The 13,778-nt window shown below is 34.5% G+C and overlaps 1 protein-coding gene across 2 annotated transcripts in view; it reads left to right on the forward strand.

The window, feature by feature from the left end:
• Positions 1-13,778, forward strand: part of LOC111056050 — a 660,186-nt gene that overhangs the window by 275,376 nt on the left and 371,032 nt on the right. Inside the window, exon 1 of one of the 2 annotated variants that reach the window (XM_039428335.1) lies at positions 13,527-13,626. The exons of the other annotated variant lie outside the window; for it this stretch is intronic. The gene's annotated coding sequence lies outside the window, so the exon portion shown is untranslated. Of the gene's footprint in view, positions 1-13,526; positions 13,627-13,778 lie in introns of those variants that run through there. 2 annotated transcript variants of the gene reach the window in all.

Raw genomic sequence — 13,778 nt, forward strand, 5'->3', positions numbered from 1 at the left:
ACCACACACCACACACACACACACACACACAACACCACACACACACACAACACACACACACACACACACACACACACACACACACACACACCACACACACACAACACACACACACCACACACACACACATATATATATATATATATATCAATACCCTAAAACCACTTTTTTGGACTCAGGGGACCATGAAACCTGTAGAAATTTAGAAATTTGGGTACCTTAATTTTTTTCGGAAAGCAATACTCTTTCCTTACCTATGGTAATAGGGCAAGGAAAGTAAAAATGCAATGCACACTATGATTGCTCTCTTTGGGCTTGAAACAGATCAAGAAAACGGGAGAAGATTGATAGTTAGAGTTCTTGAGATGATCAATACAACAGGGGATAATCAGTAACATATTTCTATTCTTGTAAATCATTGAAAATGGAGGTCTTCTTTTTCCACTTGTTTCGAAACCGTAGCAGAAAAAATTGTGTTATCTGAATCAACTTTTCTCTTCATTTCCCTAATGGAGCAGTCTAGCAGATGATATATATTATAGATGGAATTAAATAGAGAATGCATTTATTCAAATGCTAATTAATATATAATTATGATTGAACGAAAATCCTAAATAAATGCTGCAAATCACCCCGAAGACCTCTGCTACTGCAGACATTGACAACAGGGCTAACAGCTAGATGGAAATTCGATGAGAACTACTATCCAAAAAATATTTGGATAGTAGTTCTATCCGAGTAGTTCTACTATTTTTTGGATAGTAGTTCTCATCGAATTTCCATCTAGCTGTTAGCCCTGTTGTCAATGTCTGCAGTAGCAGAGGTCTTCGGGGTGATTTGCAGCATTTATTTAGGATTTTCGTTCAATCATAATTATATATTAATTAGCATTTGAATAAATGCATTCTCTAATTAATTCCATCTATAATATATATCATTATTTTGTAATTCATTTAACTTCGAACTAGATTAGATTCTGTTACCAAACAAATTACGATATACATTAACACTCAATCACAGAGTTCACATTGTAGACTACATTGTACAAGTAAATTATTGTACCTTACATTAACTTTACATTGTTTATTTACATTTTTATCTTTTTTTCTTAGTAATTCATACAGAGCTACAGTATACAGATCATCATACAATCATCATACAGTATACAATATCATCATTTTGTAATTCATTTAACTTCGAACTAGATTAGATTCTGTTACCAAACAAATTACGATATACATTAACACTCAATCACAGTGTTCACATTGTAGACTACATTGTACAAGTAAATTGTACCTTACATTAACTTTACATTGTTTATTACATTTTTATATTTTTTTCTTAGTAATTCATACAGAGCTACAGTATAGAGATCAGCTCTGGACTATACGATAATGAAAACAATTCTGCATACTATCACGATTAATTAACAGGCCCTGGAGTTAGAGTTAACAGCAGTAGGGAATCAAAAGATTTTACAGTGAATAGAAGAGGTAGGACAGTTTTAGAGCTTTGTGAACGACATGATCTTATAATAGTAAACGGTAGATCAAATAGTGACTTGGAAGGGGAATTTACTTTTGTTAGTGGCATGGGGGCATCTGTAATTGATCTTTGTTGTGTATCTGGGAAACTTTCAAATTTAATAAATGATTTCAAAGTAGATTCAGTTATATTTTCAGACCATTTCCCTATTGAGTTACAAATTATTACTTAGCGGTTAGAGACACTTAGCGGTTTAAAGCAAGGATGCGTTTTATCCCCACTTCTGTTTTCTTTGATTATAAACGATTTATGTGATAATATGGTGGAGGGAGTGTGGTTAGACGAGCTTAATGTGAAGGCCCTGCTGTACGCCGACGACCTAGTACTATTCGCCACAACGCCAAAAGCTTTACAAAGGATGATAGATAATTTGAGCGAATATTGCGATAGATGGGGATTAGAGATCAATACTGAGAAGTCTAAAATTATGGTATTCAGGAGAGGGGGTCGCTTGGCTAGTCATGAGAAATGGTTTTTGAATGGGAATAGTATTGAGGTGGTTAATAGGTATAAGTACCTGGGTGTCATACTCACGCCGAAGCTGTCGTTTTGAGAGCATGTGAAAGAACATGTATCTGTCGCTAAGTTCGCAATTGATGGAGTCTGGAGACGTTTTATTGTAAAAAATGAGATTGGAATGAAAGCGAAATGGAAGGTGTATGAAGCTGTAATGAAGGCGGTGGCGGTGTATGGTGCACAGGTATGGGGATACAGGAATTGTGACGTGCTGGAATCTTTACCTAGATTTTTCGCGAAAAAGATGCTATCATTGCCGCAATCAACACCCAACTATATATTGCAGATGGAACTTGACATGGAACCAGCTTTTCTAAAAGTTTTTAGGATGCATGTTGAATATATGTTCAAGGCACTAAATATGGCTGGAAATAGATTGCCGAGGAAACTGGCTGAAAGAATAATAGAGCATAAGACTTCTTGGTTTGAGGAATGGATGCGTTTGGATGTGAAGTATGGATGTAGGTTGGCAGGATGTGTGATTGAGAATAGGATTGAATGGAAGCGTGAGTTCGAATGTATGTATGAGAAAATGAAAGAGGAAAATGTTATGTGTAGTTTTCAAAGTGCGGCTTCGGCACAATTTCATGATACTTATATCCTATTGGACAAGGAAAGAGGTGAAAGTTATTTGAATTTAAATTTGGATGAGAAGACAGTGGGTTTCATCTTCAAGGCACGTGGAGCTCTTTTGAATTTAAATTTTGGGCGCGGGAGGGAAGAATCTCAATGGCTCTGCTCTATGTGTAATTTGAGGCAAAGAGAAGACATAAAGCATTTTTTAGGAGTATGTCCTGTTTTAGTGGGGTTACGTAAAATGTTTCTGGGGAAGAATGTATCAAATGATATAGAGATGATGGAGTGGTTAAATGGAAAAGAGTGGAGTCTCTTAGCGCGATATGTGGAAAGGGCAGTTAGTATTAGAAATGAAATGATTAGGGAGTTTAATTATTTAATATAAAAAGGAAAATTACTGAGGCATTATAGTAGTATTTATTTCATTTTGTTCAGCTTTATTGATTTATTTGTTCTTTATGTAGCAGGTTATTTATTTATTTTCTTTTCTTTATTTTTGGTTTCCAATGATAATTGTTTCCACAAATTTCGAATTTCGTTTGTTTTTGTAGAATAGGCCTACCAACTCTGGCAGACAACCTTTATGGTTATGTCAAGTTTTTTGTCTCATGTTTTTTTATTTAGCACAATCATTATATTAATTATATAATTTTTAATTGTTTATTTTGTAACATGGTTGTAGTCTTATTATTTTTATTTATATTTAATGAAGGCATTTTCTATCTATCTACTATCACGATTACGATTAATACGTTATCTTCCAATTCTGAATATTACTGAAATTAATAATGTTTCTGATCCCAATATTCAACAGTGTCGTATAATCTGAAAATTTGTGGTGCATGCATTTTTCGAAAATGCTGCATAAGTGAAAAAAAAAATTTATTATACTCTAAAGCACATTGAAACACAATGGAAGTCACCCTTTTTATTTTATCCAATTTCATTTACACTTGGAAATGGCTTTTGAAAAGTTGAAACTAGTTGTGCTTTTATAAAATACTAGCAGGAACCCGTGCTATTTTCAAACTGGATAATCTGGAAACTTGACGTAATGAAATCTTGAAGAATTGTAAATAGGCCTATAACCATTCTTGGTTGATTAAGAATCTAGCCAATATGCGAAATTTGAAGTTAATTAGTTCTATAGTTCAGACGTGATGATGCGTCAAACATAATTTTCCTATCCCGTACGTGTATAAGCCAACTCTTTATTTTATTATAGATATGGTTAACAACTGCAAGAGATAGGAGTGTGAAACAGAATAGTTGTCAAACTATGATAGCGCCAGAAGTGTCTCAAACACAATAGTAGGTACTATATGAACTTTTTGAAAGTGATTTAAAAACAAAATGTTAAAACAACAGAACTGAAAGTTTTCAACCTCATCATTCTACCTATATTTAGAGAGGCTTTTGTTTGAGCCGAATGAAATCTTCTATCTTCTATATATATATAGAAATGAATGCCTGTTTGTGTGTTTGTTCCCTATGACTTGAAAAATACTTGACATAACGGCATGAAACTTTGGGAATATGTCTGACCAGAAATTTTAATAGGGTGGGTGATATGATTATTATCAATAATGATTATTTATTTATCCATTTTACAGACCTATGCTTTCGAAATTGTCGGCCTACCGGCTACCGAGGAACGGAAAGATGATAATGATTCAAGATCATATTGGGATAATAGGCCTTTGATTTAGCATCTAAACTTACCAGCTGTAATAAACACGTCACCCTATGATAAATTGTATAGGCTACTGGTATTACAACGGTGGTTTGGAGTTGATTGATACCAGCTGTAGATAATGGTTCCTTAGAAGACCTATACAAATAATAATTATCACTCCCCTACCAATGAGCAACCGGAAAATGTTGGAAAAAAATTATTCACCTCATGGAAGAGAGTTGTTCATATTACATTCATTAATGGCAGAATAATTTACAGTTTCTTTTAAAGCTTAGCTTACATTCATCCTAAAATGGGAGATGGAGAGAATATGTGATTCTGTCTGATTCATTGTAAATCGAATATTTCCTGGACCATCTATGACAATCAACAACTATGAAAACATTGAATTAATCTTTGAAACACTGATTTATCCTATCTATTTTTTTTTAATTCAACACTTTACTGTTAGATATTACTAGCAATTGATTGAGAAGAATATGTTTTGGGAATAATGAATGCTGCATGACAAAGCACATAGGAAGTCCGTATTCAGATGTAAATGAAAATATTGATTGTCTGATACATTTCATGATTCACCAAATAAAGTAAAGTGTGACATGAGATACATTTACTTTTTGGCGGTACGAAGTTCGCCAGGTAAGCTAGTTGTAAATAAAGCTTTATTATTAATAGTCAACGCTGAAAAAAAAGGCTCAATCACCAGGAATACTATAAATTCTATGAAGGACCAGTAAGCCATTAATTTTGAGTAGTTCAATCACTTCCATTATGGACACTGGATGCATTATGGACAATCAATACGTATGAAATTTATTAGCTACAAAAGAAAAAACTTTGATTGAAGTGACCCCGGCTACTACAATATGAATAACCATTTAGATCAAATAATATAAGAAATTACTCACATCTCTCATCAACTCGTACTTTTTGTTCACAAATATTAACACAAAAATATAAGTTATATTGAATGAACTAACGGCTAGTACCGTACTCAAGTTTGTCTTTTTCTGGCCGTGCTACAAATAAATGTAGGTTTATGTTTGACATCTCGTTTTTGTAATCTTGTTGTCTATTAAGAAATTTTTCAATGTGATTTTTGTTTGCAATAAAATTTGAATTTGAAAAAAGAATTATCAACAAAATCAAAGAAAATCTCTGTGCTCTGTTCTAATCGGAATGTAACAATGGAACAAACACGTGGCAAGCTCGCGCTTTCGATCCAAAGAAAATTAAATTTCGATCAGCTGATTGATAAAATTATTTTAAGCTTTCCAATGATTACAGCATATATGTTAGAATATCATGTGTCAATTATCTCAGTACCATATGGCATTCACCTTACCATGTTCATAACCTTACTTAATAGGATCCTTTTTCATCCTTTGAAACCCTTAGAGGCAAAATATCTCAAATTCCGTTCTTAGTGCGCGTCTAGCATATTTGAAGAATATTTGTGCAGAGTTTTAAGTCTGTAGGCCAATTAGTTTGAGCTGTAGTGTGATTTTACATGAAAATTTTCAAAAAATTCCCTCTCCTGGACCCCTCTCTGCTCCTGGTCGGAATTTTTCTGCATAGATCTAATTTTTTTCGTAGCTGAGCAAAAAAGTTCCTCATGACTTTGCTGTGCAATGAGCGGTTAAAAAGTACAAAATTTCTTGGGGGCCCCAGCTCCCTCAGGGGGGCAAATTTCTGAAAATTCTTTCTTAGTGGATGTTTTGAGGCTATCATAAACAATTGTGCAAAATTTCAAGTTTGTAGGCTCAGTAGTTTGGGCTGTGGTGTGATTTCAGTCTGTCGGGGCTTAGCCTTTTATAGATATAGAGAAGAAGTAGAAGAAAAAGTATAGGCCCACTTGATAAGTTTTATTGTATTTGAATAAATAAAAAGTGGGTTCATATGAGAAAAAAAATGCAATAGCTTAGCCTATATCAAAATGCCCTCACTCGGAATTCATCGAATTTATTTCATATACTTATCAAGTTGAAATAAACGTCAAAGGACATAACTATTTCTTCCTTAGTAACTGCTCAAATCATACACAATTTACAACAAAATTTGAAATAACATTTTTTTGTTTCCAAAGGTATCTTAATTTACATTCATTCTTCTTGAAAACAAAAATAACAATATTCAACATTTGATATATATGGTGTTAATGACAATTATTTCAAAACTGTCCTGGTTAATTATTGATCAATAGTAAGCAGAGTCTATGATTTTGAATATTCGAATCATAATAACTATGATATTGATAATAGGTATATTTCACTCAACTCCTCTAAAAGACTGCTCACTTTTCCTCTATCGCTGTGTGATGAAATGCCTGCACTTTGGCAACGGATGAACATTTCGTGTGTCGAATGTTGCAACAAATTCTTATCGCTCGACAGAGCAAATTCACAGAAACTTCATAAATCAATCAGAAAGAAAGGAGGGCATAAACGGCGTGGGAAATCTCATCAATTTGCAACTAGCAGATGTGGGCGTCTCCATCAAAGAGCAGTTTTTCATTGTGTAACAGCCATTTTTCTTGGGAAAAAACACCTTTGTGGAGTGAACTCTGCTTAGTTGCTAAACGCCTCAGAACTTGGAACCCCAGTGTCGGGATATTCCTTTGTTCCACCTTATTGTCCTTTTCTAATGAGTGCCATTCATGAAGTGGGAGCGACAAGTGCAAGATATGAAAAGCTGTAAATGTCAGATCTCGCTCTGTTTGTCGTGAGAAAGAAAAGGTGCGTCTCCAAGGAATTTCTTGAATCTTACCTTGTCGAATTGAGCTTGCGATGGCTTTTCGAAAGCTGCAGTGGTTTTATTAGTGATGTGCAGTTGATTTTCTTCAATGGACTTAGCTCTGAAAGGAAATTCATGGTCTTGTCAATATTAATGTGGCGATGATCACCGTTATTACAATACTAACAATCTGAAGCTTGTGGAAACTGCCCTAAAAAAACTCATGACTGCTACTAGGTTGGATAATTATTTCAGTTGACATGGTTGGATAGACAAATTTCAGAAAAAATATATCCATGGAAATCACTGAGTTCTAATGAAGATCATTTACTCTATCTCTATGTTAAAAATGTTTTTCAAGATATTTGTGAAACGAATATTTTCTTCCAAGAAATCAATATTCATCTCAGCATCTTATGCATGGAAGAGGACAAGCTTGATATCATGAATAGAAGTTAAAGTGATAGGTTCCGCAAACATTGAAACAAAGCGTAATTAATTGAATATGATTAGGCTATTTTTCCTGATCATTTAATTCAAACTCTTATCAACATAGAGTCGAGGTGATTATAGCATTTAATTTGGATTTTCGTTTCATAATAATTATTAATTCATTAGCATTTGAATAATTGCAATATCTCAGTAATTTCCTTCTGTGGAAGAAAGTTATTAAATTTCAATTAAACGAACTAACAATTGATCAATATTGATAGAAAATGTGATTTGAACTTTCATGACCAAAACAAACTTTGAAAGTCAGGCCTACTGAGCGATTAATGTCTCTCTAGGTGAAACTTGAAACTATAATCTCGCTGGTAGTAAAATATAATTCAAAATATTCTTCATAATAATTTCGATTCAAGATTTAGATTTGAAGCAGGTATAATTTCAATTTCACACACGATAATAATTATTATCATAATGAGTCGTAAGTGCACTAGAAATAGAAATTATTCTTTAGTCATGAGTAAAAAAGTCCACAAAACTACTTTACGGCGACATTCCATGTTTATCTCTGGTTCTTGGATATTCAGTTCTCCTTCTTAATAATAGGATGAGTGGGATCAATTTGTTTAACTTCGCAAACCAGCCAGCCAGCAGCCATTTGTTGGCCATACTTCTCAGGATGCTATGATAAAAGATAACACATTTGGCACCTCCCCAACTGAACAGTCTTCTACTCGTATCAATTGACATCTTCCTCCATCGATTACATACCAGCTCGCTGCCTTCCCATTATTCACTTCTCACCATGCAATTCATCATACAATAATCGACTTGCATATTATTCAACTGAGATGTTGGCAATAAGAATCATGCTAAAGGCATTCATTCATAAAATGATGAGCTACTGACATAAAAATATGGAAAATTTCTGAACACCTAAGAATATTCCGCCAAGTCGAATAACTAAGTCTCCAGCAGTATAAATAGTCAATATTGTAGATTTCCCTTAATTACAGATTGCAAGAATTATTCTAATTTCAAAAGAAAAATCAATAATAATGGAGAAAACACAGTTTTATAGAGATCAAAGATTGGATTTGAACATTAATTTTCAACATCTTCTTCTATACTTACAAAATTCTTATCTCACTGACTCACTGACTCACTGATCACGATTTCTGGAAAACTACTGGATGGATTGCAACAAAACTTAGAATATAGATTCCTTATACATCCTAGGTGCTCACTAAGAAATCTTTTGGCGATATTCCAACTCTAAGGGTGGTTTTTTAAGGGTTTAAAGTTCGTCTTTCAGCATGTATATTCTTCTTCTCCTAATCTCTCAATTGTAATTGAAATATCATATGTTACTATAGAACTATGATCTAGAGAGAGAACCTATTCAAAACAGTTGATAACTGGTGACCAATTAATAATTTTGTCAGGTTGGCATTGGGTTGAGATTATTTCATTAGATTAGCACCAAGTTGAAGAATTAATAAAAATGCATTTATCAAGAACAAATCGATTGGGCACTGCTGCTTCAATCAGAGCTATTCCTGGGAGTAAAGATAATTTTTATTTTTCATAAAACAAACTTTTATGACGGGAGTTGCTTCTATCAATTGATCCTATTCTATCAAGACTAATTTTGTTTGTATATCCGACAGATCGCGAAAACTGCTTAAAGGGGTATTTTAAAAACTTCAGAAGTGTCCGTTGTGGAATCTGTTTGTGAAGAATGAGGAAATTCGGCCAAAATTTAACTTGGGCGAAAGAAAGGGGTTATTTATTAAAACGGCCAAATAGCTGTTGTTGCTTTTCTTAATGTGAAAATATCTTGCATAGAAGTAAGGCGCTTTTCCCATGAATCAATAATTATTCCCAAACATTGATTGTTTTACCAAAGAAAATATAAGGTAGCTTTCGATAGAAATATTGGAGTATATGTATAACAACAGTTCGTTGACTGTCAGTATTCCTCATTAATAGCATCAATGCTCCCCTTTCAAACAATGCTGACACATTGATGTGAATCTTACCATAATCTGGTTACTTTAGATCAAATTAATGAAGAAAATAATGTTGATGATCGCTACTGATTCAATTTCAATCATGTTTGACATTTCTGCTTTTGATGCCAGATGTTATTATCATGTGAAATAAGCTCTCATTGAATGTAACCATAATCATTGAAGTCAATAATTATACTAAGAAAGCAATTTGTTTGAATATGTGTGTTTGTGGATATATGTATCTATGTCGGACGGATCTCGAAAACGGCTCTAACGATTTTGATTGAATCAGGAATATATTGTTCTTGCAACAAAAAAAATTATTTTGGAACAGGTCTCAACTCTGGGATAATTCTTTGAACTACCAAGAGAAAGGATTATTGGTCCCTCAAGTAGCGGCTGCTACTTGAAAAAGTTTTCCATAGTCTGTTGAAAACGTAAGAAAGTGTGAGAAAATAAAAAACATTAATCATTCATAGTCCGGACTAAATACCACGAGAGCCAATCAGAGAAGCCTTCTATTGAAAAAAACCCTGCTCTGATTAATTCTCATGAAATTTAATCCTGATTGAAATTGAACATGCTTTTGTGCTACTGGGCCTGATATTTTCATGTTTCAGAATCAGCTAAGAAATAAACCGAAAAAAAACATAATATTCCATCAGCTTCTCCTATTTCCTTTCATGATGTTATTGCAACACAAGATGAACCTATTGATATTGATAGATCACAATTGAATTCTGAAGTTGTCAATTTAGATAGAAATTAAATTGAGTTACATGTTAGTTTACATCCAAATTTTCATCCCTAAGCTTTTGGTTTCAAGCTAAGATCAAAGAAAGAAATCATATAATGCTAGTCAATAATCAAAGCGATTGAATAAACTCTATTCAGATCTATGCAAATTCACATTTAAATGATCCCACTTTGATATTCATGATTGTAGAGTTTAGGACATGTGAAATCAGCCACAATAAATGGATAATAAGTGGATTGGATAATAAGAATAATAACTGGATTAGATAGTAAGAATAATAAGATAATAGATGGATAATAAGATAATGAATGGATAATAAGTGGATTGGCTGCTTTTACACTTTTGGATGAGTGAAACGAAAAGTAAGCGACAGGCTATGCCAAAAATTCCAGAATAAGCAAGAGATCCATGGATACCAGAGTCATAAAATCCCGAATCAACCTAATTTGGAATTTAATATTCAATTGCTAAAGCAAAAATAACATGATCACTGCTAATTTGATAACTGTCAACGAGAAATATTATTTGCCAATGAATAAAGTCGAGGGCGACTCTTAAGTCCCGCCAGTAGTGGTGTTTTGAGAGAGCTGCCTATCCAATAGAAATCGAGGGGTGTGGCCTCCCCCCTCCACCCCCCAGCCCCAGTCGGCCATTTGTCCCCGCCCCCAGCCAATAGGAATCAAGGGGCGTGGCCACGCCCCCCTCCACCCCCCTGCCCTAGTCAGCCATTTTGGCCCCGCCCCCTCCACCCCCCCAGCCCCAGTCGGCCATTTTGTCCCGCCCCAGCCAATAGGAAGCAAGGGCGTGTTCAAAATGGCGTCCCCCTTCCCTAGTGCCCCCACCACCCCAACCAATAGGAAGAGGCCATTGTAGCAGGTGTCCATCTCCCCCCCAGGAAGTGCCCCCATGGGCGTGTTCAAAATGCCGCCATTTTGGATGAAAGTATCATAAAACATATTCATTGATGTCATCTTTCTTGTTCTAGAAAGGCCTTTAAAATCATGTGTGACACAATGAGTGTTTACATTCAAAATATTTGAGTTACAGCCCTCCATTTCCTTAAAAACTAAAACTTCGATGAGCCGCCATTTTGGATAAAAGTAACATTTTTATCGATGTCATCTTTCTTGTTTTAAAAAACCTTAAAAATATTATCTACTGCACAATGGGTATTTACATGTTTCAAATATTCAAGTTACAACTCCCAAGTCACTCCCTTATGAGGGGTTGAAATTCAGTTGTATGTCAAGAGATAGAGTATTTAACCAATAAATTATCCTGAAATTTACAGTATTATAAATCTACAACAGTCTTCAATTTATTGAAGGGTTCCCATACATATGACTCACTCTGTATATTGCTCGACCCTCTTGATAATAATTTATTTCACATGCAAATGCATAAACATGACTAGATAGGTTTATTGAGTGATAATATCACTCAAACCAGATGATAAATTCAAATTGATATCCTTTTCGGGGTTATTTCTAGGCGATGAGATTGGCTCGTGCTTGTCAAGGAGATTTGTTGATCATTCAACTTGTTAGCACAATAATCAATAATTAATATTTTTGGAAAATGATTGCTTATTATAGGTTTGGTGAGCATTAAATTATCTTTCAAATGATGTTTTATTCTTTTTAATAAAATTCTGTGATTGCGTAAAGGCTTTTCTCTAATAACATTTTTTTGACCGTGTGCTTGAAAAGAATGACTGATTCAATGTTCGGAATGTTTGTTGGCAGCCTATTATAGAGTTTCATTCCTGAATAAAATGGAGTTTTTTCAAAAGCTACATTTCTATGGATTGGAAATGCAATGATATTTCTATTTCGAGTACATGATTATCTGTACAAAATTGGAACTTACTGATATTTACTTTAACAAAAACTGCTAGCTGGTAAATGTAAATGGAAGGAAGTGTGAGTATTTTAAGGTCTTTGAAAAATGCTTTACATGAGTACCTTGATCTCAGTCTACAGATGACTCTCAATATAAAATATTGTGCTAAATCAATTTAAATCAGGTTAAGCGTATTATAATTTCATCTCCTACTCCCACTGGCGAACAAGAGTCATCTTATGCCAGTGGTTTTTTCACCGTTTATTATTATTACACTTTGGTTGGATTGTATTGTCATGTTGAGCTTTGTTTGATTCATGTACCTATATGTAGTTATGAGTTATGAGTGTGTGGAATATCTTTTTCTACGTGATGAATATCTATGGCTGTCTACAGAATTACCCCAAAAATTGTGTTGTAGCTCAAGTGGGAGTAAACATATGCATTCACTCGGAGTGAATATGACAAAGCCAGTGGTCTGGCGCAACAACACCTTAATGATATAAAGAACGACTTGATTAATCCAGAAGTGGCTGAGATTGCAATGACTGTCCATGGAATTATATCAGGAATATTGATAGATATTCAGTGACGCAATTATTGATTTAATCCAAGAAATGACGACACTATTGAATAGGTATGACGCTTGTATTTAAGTGAATAACGATTTGCAACAATGTCTCACCGATATGACTTAGGAAAATCAAGTATTAGTGAGCTCTTTGGAATTGGAAAAAAATAGAAGAAAACTTGCTTTTGAAGAATCACTACAATGTGAAGAGATAGCAGAAGATGAAATAAAACAACTGGAAATGGAAATTTCAAGCTCAACTAAAAGTCAGCTATTATTGAAAAAGGAAATAGAGGACAGGGATGCGATTATTGCTCTTTTAAGATCTGACTGCGAGAAATTGTCTCTTACAATTCAACCGGATGTTAATGACAGAGAATTCGTTATACCTAGGTACTCTACCAGAACAAAAAAGAGTGCTCCCAACACCTCAGTGCGAACTCAGAATAGATTTTCTATTTTAGAAGTACATGATCCACCGGATATTCTGCCTGTTGAGGAGGTAATTCAGAGTGAAGAGCTGGCTTCTGCACCTAATCTAGAAAAACGTCCACAGAATAAGAGGTCTAGGTCTATGAACGTACGTCTTTACGCTGATAGCCAGGGCAGGGATGTCTATAAGTACTTCAATGATGAGAACCACACATTCTCTGGTATGGTGAAACCGGGTGCTCGATTCAGAGATGTGGTTGATGGAACTTTCCAACCGAATGCCAATGACGTAAGTGTCTTCTTAGCTGGAGCAAATGATGTTGCCCATAATGAAAGAAGAGAACTTCACACCTCTCTCGGAGTAAGCTGCGGCAGCTGCAAAGTGGTCGATCCAGACACGCGATTGTGTTCTCTGTGCCACACAGACATGATCTACCAACATGGTCAGCCATCAACAAGGAGATTCACAGGGCTAACAAAGAAAATTTCAACTTATGTAAGCATTTTATTAATGTAACTTTTATAAATATAAGTGATATGGGTCGAAGATTCCACACAAAAAATGGTCTGCATCTGAATTCTATAGGGAAAAAATATGTTTGTGATAGAATCCTGAGTGTGACAAACATGCTGGCTTCTGAAATGGAA

Source organism: Nilaparvata lugens, chromosome 5 (genome assembly GCF_014356525.2).
Source record: "Nilaparvata lugens isolate BPH chromosome 5, ASM1435652v1, whole genome shotgun sequence".
NCBI lineage: Eukaryota > Metazoa > Arthropoda > Insecta > Hemiptera > Delphacidae > Nilaparvata > Nilaparvata lugens.